Below are 10,752 nucleotides of genomic sequence, written 5' to 3' on the forward strand. Positions count from 1 at the left end.
GGTCACAAAACCCCCACCGCCTCTGCTTCCCTTTTCTTCCTAAATCTACCCAACAAAAGTGAAGCCGCCGCCGTTAGTGATTTATGCTTAATTGGTCGTATCTCAGGGGTTTGCATGCGCTTGTTTTGAGTTAAATATTCTGGAAATTGGTGCAGTTATGGGTTTGTTTTATGCTTTGTAGGAGATTTAGGTTTTATAGATGAAAGAGTGTGATTTTGGAGATTTTTGGGTTAGAATGGCGTTTGTAGGCGCAATCTGGTGTCCAGAGCTGAAAAGGCGCATGATAAAGCAGAGCTCACATCGTCAGACCAGAACTTCTATCTCCAGAGCTGAACTTACATCCCTCAGAGCTGAAATCTCCAGAGCAGAACAAACTTGTCAGAGCAGAGCTAACTTGTCAGAGCAGAGCTAAACTCGACAGAGCTGACTTACGCGCCAGAGTAAACTTAACAGAGCAGAGCTAAAGATCGACAGAGTCAACATATTTTGCCAGAGTTAACATATACAGAGCTGACTTTCAGCTCTACCTTTCTTGCCAGATCTGAACTTTACAGAGCTGACATTCAACTCTGTCAAACCATTCGAGAGCCGAATTTCCAGAGTTAGCCAATTCTTGTCAGAGCTAAGATGACTTGCAGAGCTCGATCCAGCTGGACTTACCTTTGGATTCACCTATTTCCTTAAGAGCCCAGTTTTGCAAGGCGATTTAGATGGTAATTAGGGTTGGAATGAAGTCTATAAATAGGATCTATTATTCATTGTAATATTCATTCCTTTTGCCCTAATCTATAGTTTCCGCAAGGCAATCGAGACTTAGGCGTCTTTCAAGCTTTCTTAGTTTCTTCAAGTTTTCGAATTTATTGTTCTAGTTAGATTTCAATTTAGTTTTATTTTTAGTTTCTTCTTGGATTGTGATTGAGTGACAGCGATTGCACGTTCAAGAAGTTTACGGTATTTCGTATTTAATTCAATTTCTTTTGTTTCATCATGTTTATGCTTTGCCTTCACGTTTATGCTTTAATTTCAATTATGCAATTTAAATTATGCACTTTAGTTTCATGCCTAGATTAGAAGCTTTTAATTTACAAGTATTTAAATTCTTAAGTTGCATTTATTTTAAGCGTTTAATTCTTGTCTGGGGTTTATTAGTTTCTTGCCTAGTTAAATTTACAAGTTTTAGTTTATGTTTAAGTTTACTTTTCACGTTTAAGTTTTAAGTTTAAGTTTACAGTTATAAATCCAACCTTTACTGCTTTCTTACGATATTATTAAAAGCCCTTTAAGATCTTCCTTGAGAGACGACTTGGGTTAGCTTACACGTTACAATAGATCCTGTCCTATTGCGAGTCAATCTAGCGTAGTGTTTAGGTTAAGTCAAATTTTGGCGCCGTTGCCGGGGAAGGTTTTAGGTGTTTTAGTTGTGTCACTTTTCTTTCTGTTTTCTTTTACTCGCTTTATTTAAATTTCAATTTTTCTCATTTTTGTTACTTTTCTTTCCACCCGGTGCATTTCATCCATTTGTTTAGTGTTGTGCATGCAGGGACGCCATAGTTTTAAAGGCAAACGTGTGTCTCCATTGCACAGTACGAGCGAAGGGATTTTCAGGAAGAACAGCTGCGAAGGAGTTTTTGCAGAGGACAGAGCAGACGATTTTGAGTCTGGCTCTGAAGGAGAAGCACATGACAGAGCTGACGGTTTCTACTCTAACTCTGACTCTGACTTTCCAGAGCAGAGCATAGAAACGGAAGAGGAAAAGCTTACCGAGTTGCCAGCTAGTTCTGACTCTAACCATACAGAGCAGATCATAGATACGGTAGAGCAGACCGTAGACACGAAGGAGGACGCCAGCACTGACTTTGCTGACCGATCAGAGCAGAATACAAATAAGGAAGAGATGGCACTTAACAACATAGAGTACATGGGAGATTTCATCAGGCCCCGTCATAGGGGACACTAACATCTCGGCTATTGTGCTCCCTACCGCCGTCCGAAACTACAATTTGAAGCCAAATGATTCGAGCTTGTTACGTCTGTTCCACGGGATGTCGAGTGAAGACGCACTGCAATTCATTCGTAATTTTTGCACGCAAGTTCAAACCATCCCAATGCTGAATCTTACGGAGGATCAACTTAAGCTCAAGTGTTTCCCATATGCCCTTAAGGATAGGGCAAGGACGTGGATGCTAACTCTGCCCCCCAACTCCATCACCACTTGGGGAGAAGCTTGTGAGAAGTTCATGCTATAGTATTACCCGAGCCACAAGACACAGGAGCTCAGAACGCAAATCATGGACTTCACCCAAAGATCGGACGAACCTTTACATGAAGCTTGGGACAGATTTCCAGAACTCCTCCGCCAGTGCCCGCAACATCAATTTACCAATGTGATCTTGATGCAATTTTTCTACGATGGGTTAGTACAAACGGCCCAATTCATGGTGGACAACACTGCAGGAGGGAACATAGCTCGGAACACTGCAACAGAGTTAAAGGAGATATTCAAGACCTTAGCCGAGAGTTCCCAGCAGAAATCAGTCCGTGGAAGGAGAGTTGAGGCCAGCGCTGTGTGACGAACCAGTTTGAGCTGCAGAAGCAAGTAGCCGATATAATGAGAGATGTGCAGCAGATGAAAATGGGCAGAATGGAGCAACCTTGACCCCAGGAGCCTTATGTCGAGAGTTGTGGGATATGCGGCGAGTTCGGACATGGAGTAAATAAATGCCACCGGATGGGTGAATTCACACCCGAGGGACAGGCCGAGGCGTATGTGATGAGGAGTAAGGATCTCGTCAGCGCCACTATTCTCAAAAGAGGGAATTTATTAACTTAATTGTCAAAAAAACTAGTGACCATGACAATATAGGGCTATAACAGGGATATGGAAGCGAGAGTCAGCAGCGCCGACTTCTGCTTAAGTCACACCTGGTTTAAAGAGCGTAGATGTGCTACCAAGTAATCAGAAGTGGAGGGGCCAGCGGCGCAGACGAAGGTCAGCGCAGACTAAAATTCGCATAGAATTAGCAAGGCCAAAGGGCGGCTCGGCCTTGAGATAACACTCGAAGAAGACTCAGGAAAGAAAGCATCCCTAGCCGAAGCAAGAACTAGAAAGGCGGCTGCGCAGACGAGACCAGACGGCGGTGCAGACGAAGAGTTCGATTACGTCAAATAGAAGACCAAGGTGAAAAAACGAAGGCTCACTTAGATGAAGTCAGCGCAGACGAAGGGTGAAAGAAATCAGCACTGATGGAATGACCGCACGTTCACCATAAAGCTGCAAATTAGTTAGAAAAGGCTTTTGGTAGATAGTGACTCACGGTCGTACACCGCATGTGGAGTACGTGAGTGATCTATAAAGTCTGATTTACCCTTCGCCCTAATGTAATTCTATAAATACCTTATGTAATCCACCGTTATTCACAAGCAAAAATATCTTAAGAAATCCAGAAGTTCTTCATCTGCAAGTTTTCTCTCCATTTTCGCATCTTCCAACTGAAGATACCCCGGTATTATTGCCATAATGTCTTTGAAGCTGGTCGGGGGTTTGATTTGAAGTGCTTCGAAGAGCGGACCTTACCTTAGTCCCCTAGCAAAAGCGTACCACTTGATCTGGGAATCCGCCTCTGGTATGTCCAGCGCTGTTATATTAAATCTAGCCACGTACTCTCAAAGCGTTTCTTGCGGTTCCTGCTTGATATCCATTAATGAAATGGCCGTTCTCCCGACCCTCTTTGACTTGGAAAATTGTCTCATGAACATGACATAAAGATCACCATAGGATTGAATAGAGTTACTCCTCAAGTTATGAAACCATCGCTGAGCCATTCCAGATAGAGTTGTGGCGAAGATCCTGCATTTGATTCCCAATTTTTAGAATAGCGGCGCTAACGAGATCCTCACTCCTCATCAGTATGGAAGACCGCCTTACGAGCAACGCCATCTATACAATCAAGGGCAGCAGAACTCGGGTTGGAGGAACTCAGCTCCTCGCCAAGGGGCAGGATTAAATCAAAATAGCCAATTCCGCCAACCCACGCAGCAAATGGGCTATCAAAGTAAACAATAGTTATACCCACCACAGCCACAATATCCTCCTCAGTAGTACCGACAACAATACCCGCACTCCATGCCGCAAGGGAACTCTCAGCCACAACACTTCCAGAATGCGCAGCAGATGCCACCGCAGAAAACGTTGCTGGAGGAGACTTTGCAAGCTTTTATAGAGATTAGCAAGCAGAACATGGAGGTGACCAAGCAGAATATGGAATCTCAGTTCGCAACCATCACAAGACTTGAGACTACCATGGGGCAGCTGTCGGGCACTGTGAACTAATTGCAGTAGCAGCAGCAGCTCGGAAAATTTCATGGCCAGCCCTTAGAGACTCACCAAGCTCAAGCTATCACTGTTCTCCGCAGTGGTAAGATGGTGGATAATAAAGTGGATGTATCAGAGCAGACCTGGATGCCAGAGCAGACTTACATACCAGAGCAAAAGAGGGTAAAAGAGCAGATGAAGGCACCAGAGCAGACCAGAGTACCAGAGCAGACTTGGATGCTAGAGCAGACTAGAGAACCAGAGCAGACCAGGGTACCACAGCAGACAAGGGTGCCAGAGCTGATCCGACCGCCAGCTCTGACAATGCCGTTAACTCTGCTAAGATCGCCAGCTTTGCCAAGATCGACAGCTCTGTCAAGATTGCTAGCTCTGACGAGTTTAGCCCTGCCAAATTCAGCTCTGTAGAATCCAGCTATGCAAAATTCAGCTCTGCAGAATCCAACTCTGCAGAATTCTGCTTGGCCGGCCTTTTATGGCTACTACCCAGACTCGCATTGATGTGGGATCTGGAACTGTGAGTATGGCCAGGTCAGGTAGATCGGTAACGTTCTTTATTTTCGATAAGAAGCCTGTTATTTCTACATCGTCATTGCATTTCTGTTCTTCTGTTGAGATTTTTGACCATGTGGAAAAAGTGGAAATTTTCAGCGCTAACAGTCTTTTGCCAGCTCTGCCCAGCACTCCAGCTCTGTCCAGTATACCAGCTCTTACTATTCCGTCCACTATGACGATGGACGCCAAAGCAGAAAAGCTTACGCCAGCTCTGAACAGTCCGCCAGCTCTGGTGAGCACTTGCCCGAATTTTACTAAGGAAAAATTGATGAGCACCTGCCCAGAAGAGAAAAAGGAGAAGTCGGTGTTCAGATCGGCAGAGCTGTCTCGGGCGCAAGAAGGTGTGTTGCTAAAGGATGTGTTTGACCCTGGTGCAATTGAGCTGTACATTGAGAATGCTAAGGAGAATTTCAGAGTAGACGGTCATAGCATGAAATCCTACTATGGGCACTTGAGTACTCTGATGGTGGTGGAGTCTCAAGCTCTGCACGATCCTGATTGATGAACCAAAATTGAAGTCGGGCTGCAACTTTAAAACTAGCGCTTGGTGGGAGGCAAGCCACTGTTGGTTTGGTTTAGTTTTTGTTTTTCTTGTTTTGTGTTTTTTGTCTTTTTTGTGTTTTCCTTGTCTTTGGTTGCTTGTGCGGATGCTTTGATTCTGTGTGTTAATGTTGTTATTTCCAGCGCTGCAATTCTACTGTGACTTTGCCGCCAGCGCTAAAGAATGCCAGCGCTGCACTTCTACTCTGACTTTGCTATCCAGATTCAGAGCTGAAATTCTACTCTGAAAATGCCAACGCTGACATTTTCACTCTACCGCAAACCCTACTTTTCGCCGCCTCTCACAGAGCTTCTGCTTTTTTCAATGCCGATAATCAGGGATGTTTTTCTAACTCTTATTTCTTTTGTACCCTGAGGACATGGCATGCTTTAAGTGTGTGGGAGTGTCTTGTTTTGCTTATGCTTTCAATTGGGCGATTGATCTTTCTATGCTTAGTTTACTCTTTGATACTTGCTAATTTTTATGAATTTATGGAAGAGAAGATGGTTTTCGATGTGAATTTCGGGTTTGTGAATGAATGGTGGTTATTCTGATTTTACTTTTGATATATGTTTCTTGTTTGTGCAAAGAATTATGAGTTTTGTTGCAACATGATTGTAAGTAAGTAAAACGTGATTTGTCCGGTAGATGCTAGAAGGAGTGTTGTCATTGTGATTGCCTATGATCGTATCCTTATTTGGGAAATGTGAAAAATGCTGGACGAATTGCCAGCTCTGAAACATCTGGCCAACTCTGAAAATGACAGCTCTGAGTCTTTGCTCCACTAGTTTTAACTATGAGCATGGGAAACCACGTGAAAAGACTTTGGATTACATCCAAATGGTTTTTATTTCATAAATTATGGCTCAACTGTCGAAAACTTAAGCATACAAAGTGTGAAAAATGGTGATATTGATTATAAAGGCGAGCACATTAGGAAATTCACTTCTAGCGGAGAATTACTTGCATTACTGTTTTGTTGCTTCTTAACCTTTAAGTTAGTTGCATGATTGTCGCAGCCCGATATAGCCAGTGATAGCGTATACCAAGTATCGTACGACTAATAAAAGAAATAGTGAAAGAAATAGGAATACATCTTATTTTAGCGGAAGCAATTGCAAACTTTACTCATTTTAAAGAAGGATTTCAAGACCAAAATAATTACTAGCTTGGGTAAACATGATTAAGCCATTGAAACTTAGCAAGGGTCTGAGAAGTATTTCCCTTAAGGGATATTACAGACATAAACAAATTAAATAAAGAGTTTCATCAGAGTTATGCAGCGAGATGCGTTACTATATGTGTGAAGACATATAGCAGGGAGTTCAAATTCTTATAGAGTCAAAGCTTATAAAGATAAATATGAGACATAGGAAAGACACAGCCAACTGACAATTCCAACAGCTTTCACCCATCCTCGCGCCAAGCCAGACCTGCACATTTAGAAATACATGCAGGGCTGAGTACCAAAAAGCACTCAGTGGACTCATGCCGGAAATAATTGAAATGTTGCTCTTAGAGCTATATGTCAATCTTGCCCTTTTCAATGCATCAACAGGATTTAACTGAGATTAAAAATACCTGTTCATGTTTTTCTGTCATAAACTCATTTGCATCATCATAATAATATCATTAGTCTGCAGACATTATATATTCACGGTATGTGCCAACTATGAGAACTCATATAATATATATATAAGGTGAAGAGAAGGAGGCCTCCTTCAAATCACCGTGACCGGCCGACTAGAGACGGCTCACGGTCACCTCTGCGCACAAAACCTTTACTGTCATATAAATCAGTCAAAGGCCGATATCTTGCATCATGATCATAATCATGTCTTTCATAGAGGCAACATACCATATCTCATTCTCATCAATAATAAATATGGCAAGTTGACAATTTTCATAATACTCATCAATAATGCTTCAACATGCTTCATTTTCATAAGATTCATCAATAATGCTTCAACATGCTTCATTTTCATAAGAATTTGCATTTGAACTCATTATCATGGTAGCTAGCCATAATAGAGTTAGAATAAAGCCCACCTGTCTCAGGGGTCGATGACGTAATGCTCAGAGTCGTACTAACGCCGGCCGTCACTCGAACCTTTGGTGGCGCACGTGGTTTAGATTGTCATGTGACAAAATAAACTCTAGTTAGAATTTCATCTAACTAATATCTCAATACTTATGCTTTCATCATATGCTTAATCTCATCTTATAACCTATCTACTATTTACCCAATTGGACCTCTCAATTTAATTAGATATCTTATCCAATTAAAAGACTCTCAATCCTAGGTAAATAGCATTCATAAACATCAAATAGTCATTCATACTTTGCAATAATCAATTTCCACATAATACATTTTCACGATTTATCACAATAGTCAAATGACTTAAAAAAAATAATCCTATGAACTCGAAATCTTTTTCCTTGTAAGTAAATTCCCAAATATTCACGTAAGCTTGGAAATAAATATAAAATTTTCTAGTAGTATTTTCATGACATAACATGGTGTATTAATCCACCAAAACTTTAAAATCCTCAAAACAATTACAAAGTAGAAATTTTCAGACTCCTACAGTTTATCATTCTGCTCTGCCTCAACTTTAACGAATAAACTGTTTTGACTCAGAAATCTCCTAGATTCGAGACTTACACTGTTGAAAACCTTTCTGCGTCTAGTTTTATTTAAAAAAAAGTAGAGTGAAAAACTCCAAGTGGTTTACGAGATATGGGTGTTTTCCCACAGTCTACCAGATTCGGCAGTTTTGCACGACTGGAAGCTATGATTTTTGAAAAATAGTAAACATTGGCCAAATGGTTTGAAATTTGGTGTAAATCAGTATAATACATGTATCTTTCTACCATAAAAATTTGGGAGGCTGAATGTTTTTGAAAGTTACTGAAAAGTGTGACTCTAGGGACTGCCTTTCTAAATTTCCGGTGGACATGCGCAGTAAAAGTTTTGCATTTTAAAAAGGTAGTAAAAGAAGTCCAAATGACTTGAAATTTTACCAGCGTCCTCAAGACACATATATCGACACACTGTAAAATTTTGAAGAGTTTTGGACGAGGGAAACCTCGTCGACTGATCAGTCCAGAACGTAAGAAAACTTCTCAAAATGGTTGAAACAACAACATATACACATATCATCATAGATCTATACTTTCATCACCATTCTCATGCATTTTCACACTAATAACTCATCATGCTTCAATTATGCATCAATATACATGCTTATACCACAAGAAAATATATATAACATAAGAGGAGGATTGAGGTTGCTACCAACAAGATCAATGGAGGTGGAGTAGAAGATGATGCGTAGTATGCTTGGAGCTTGAGCTTGAAGATGAACACTTTAAGAAACCTTAGTTCTTACTATATTTGGTGGAACAAGAAAAAGAAGTGTGGTGGAGTGAGGAGGAGGAGGAGGGCTGCTGAAAATAAAGAAGAATAAGAGAGGGAGGGAGATGAGAGAGAGGTGTGCATGTGCTTGTGAGCTTAAAGTGTGGAGGAATGAGTTGGCTAGTTAGATTAGCTTTTTAGGGGCTCTTTAATGGTGCATGTGATTTCCATTGATGGGAAAGAGAAGAATAATGTGGGAGAGTGGGGAGGGAGCTAGTGCTGCGTAAGGGTGATAGAGTGAGAGAGAAAGAGTGAGAGAGATTGAGAGAGATAGAGAGAGTGAGAGAGAAAGAGAGATAGGTGTGTATATATATATATATATATCTATATATATATATATACTTGAATAATTATAACTCTTATTTAGTATGTGGGAAAAATATATCTCATGAAAATATATTTATTCATGTGAGGAAAAATTATCTCTATTATGATATATCTAACATCATAATAACAATGCATCAATAAATCATATGTGAATATTCTACCAAGTAAAATATTTATATCACATAGACATTTTAATAAAAATATAGGGCGAAGATAGGTTTCTCAATAAGAGAATTTATAAGACTCGAGAAAATAATATCGCCTCCTATTAAACTCTAAAAATTTCTTATCTCATTTATTCGCCCACGTGCATAATTCCTCTAGCTACTATTTAAAACTCAATTTAAATTCGAGCTAGGGCACAAATAGCTTCTCAAAACACGGGGTGTTACATCCTTACCCCCTTAAAAAAAAATTTCGTCCCGAAATTTGAAATCTCACCTTCGGGAAACAATTCTGGATATTTTTCCTTCATTTTATCCTCCAATTCCCAAGTTGCTTCTTCTTGCCCGTGATGTCTCCATTGTATTTTGACTAAGGCAAGTGACTTATTTCTCAATTGTTGGATCTTTCTATCCAACACAGCTTCGGGTCTTTCTTCATATTTCAGGTCTGGTTCAAGAGATATATCCTCTCGATGAATAACATGCTTCGGGTCAAACACGTATTTTCTCAACTGCGACACGTGAAAGACATTGTGAACATTCGCGAAATTTGGAGGTAACGCGAGTCTATAGGCAACAGGGCCTACTTTTTCCAATATGTCGTATGGGCCTATAAATCTAGGCTTGAGCTTTCCTTTTATACCAAATCGGTGAATCCCTCGAGAAGGGGAAACTTTCAAAAAGACTTTACTTCCCACTTCAAACTGAATCTCTGTGCGTCTAGTGTCGGCATAAGATTTTTGGCGATCTTGAGCTTCTTTAATTCGTTGCCGAATTTGTCTCACAGTTGTGATCATTTCTTCCACTGCGTCAGGACCTAACACTTTTCTTTCTCCTACTTCATCCCAATAAAGCGGAGATCTACATTTTCTTCCATAGAGGGCTTCATATGGTGCCATGTTAATAGTCGTTTGGAAACTATTATTGTAGGCAAATTCAATCAGGGGTAACACTTGTTCCCATTGAGCTCCTCTATCTAACACTACAGTCCGAATCATATCTTCCAAAACTTGTATAGTTCTTTCAGACTGTCCATCCGTCTGTGGATGAAAAGCTGTGCTAAAATTCAACTTAGTACCCAATTCCCTGTGTAAGCTCATCCAAAAACGTGAGGTGAATTTTGTATCTCTATCGGAGGTAATCGTCATTGGAACTCCGTGTAAACGTACTATCTCACGAATGTATATTTGAGCTAACTTTTCAGAACCACTTGTGACAGGAATCGGTATGAAGTGAGCACTTTTCGTCAATCTATCTATGATCACCCAAACGGCGGTATTCCCTCTATTCGACTTTGGCAAGGCAGTGACAAAGTCCATGGCAATGTGGTCCCATTTCCACTCTGGGATTTCTAACGGTTGTAATTTGCCATAAGGTCGTTGGTGTAATGCCTTCACTTGCTGACAAGCTAAACATC

General features: G+C 40.7%; 1 long non-coding RNA gene across 1 annotated transcript; it reads right to left on the reverse strand.

The window, feature by feature from the left end:
• Positions 1 to 6,570: 6,570 nt before the first annotated feature.
• On the reverse strand, positions 6,571 to 9,159 carry LOC131019871 (uncharacterized). The gene is made up of 3 exons (XR_009100515.1): positions 8,725 to 9,159; positions 7,476 to 7,536; positions 6,571 to 6,859 (listed from the first exon to the last, which is right to left on the reverse strand). It is a non-coding gene; the product is annotated as an uncharacterized LOC131019871 (long non-coding RNA).
• Positions 9,160 to 10,752: the final 1,593 nt, after the last annotated feature.

Source organism: Salvia miltiorrhiza, chromosome 4, assembly GCF_028751815.1.
Source record: "Salvia miltiorrhiza cultivar Shanhuang (shh) chromosome 4, IMPLAD_Smil_shh, whole genome shotgun sequence".
Lineage (NCBI taxonomy): Eukaryota > Viridiplantae > Streptophyta > Magnoliopsida > Lamiales > Lamiaceae > Salvia > Salvia miltiorrhiza.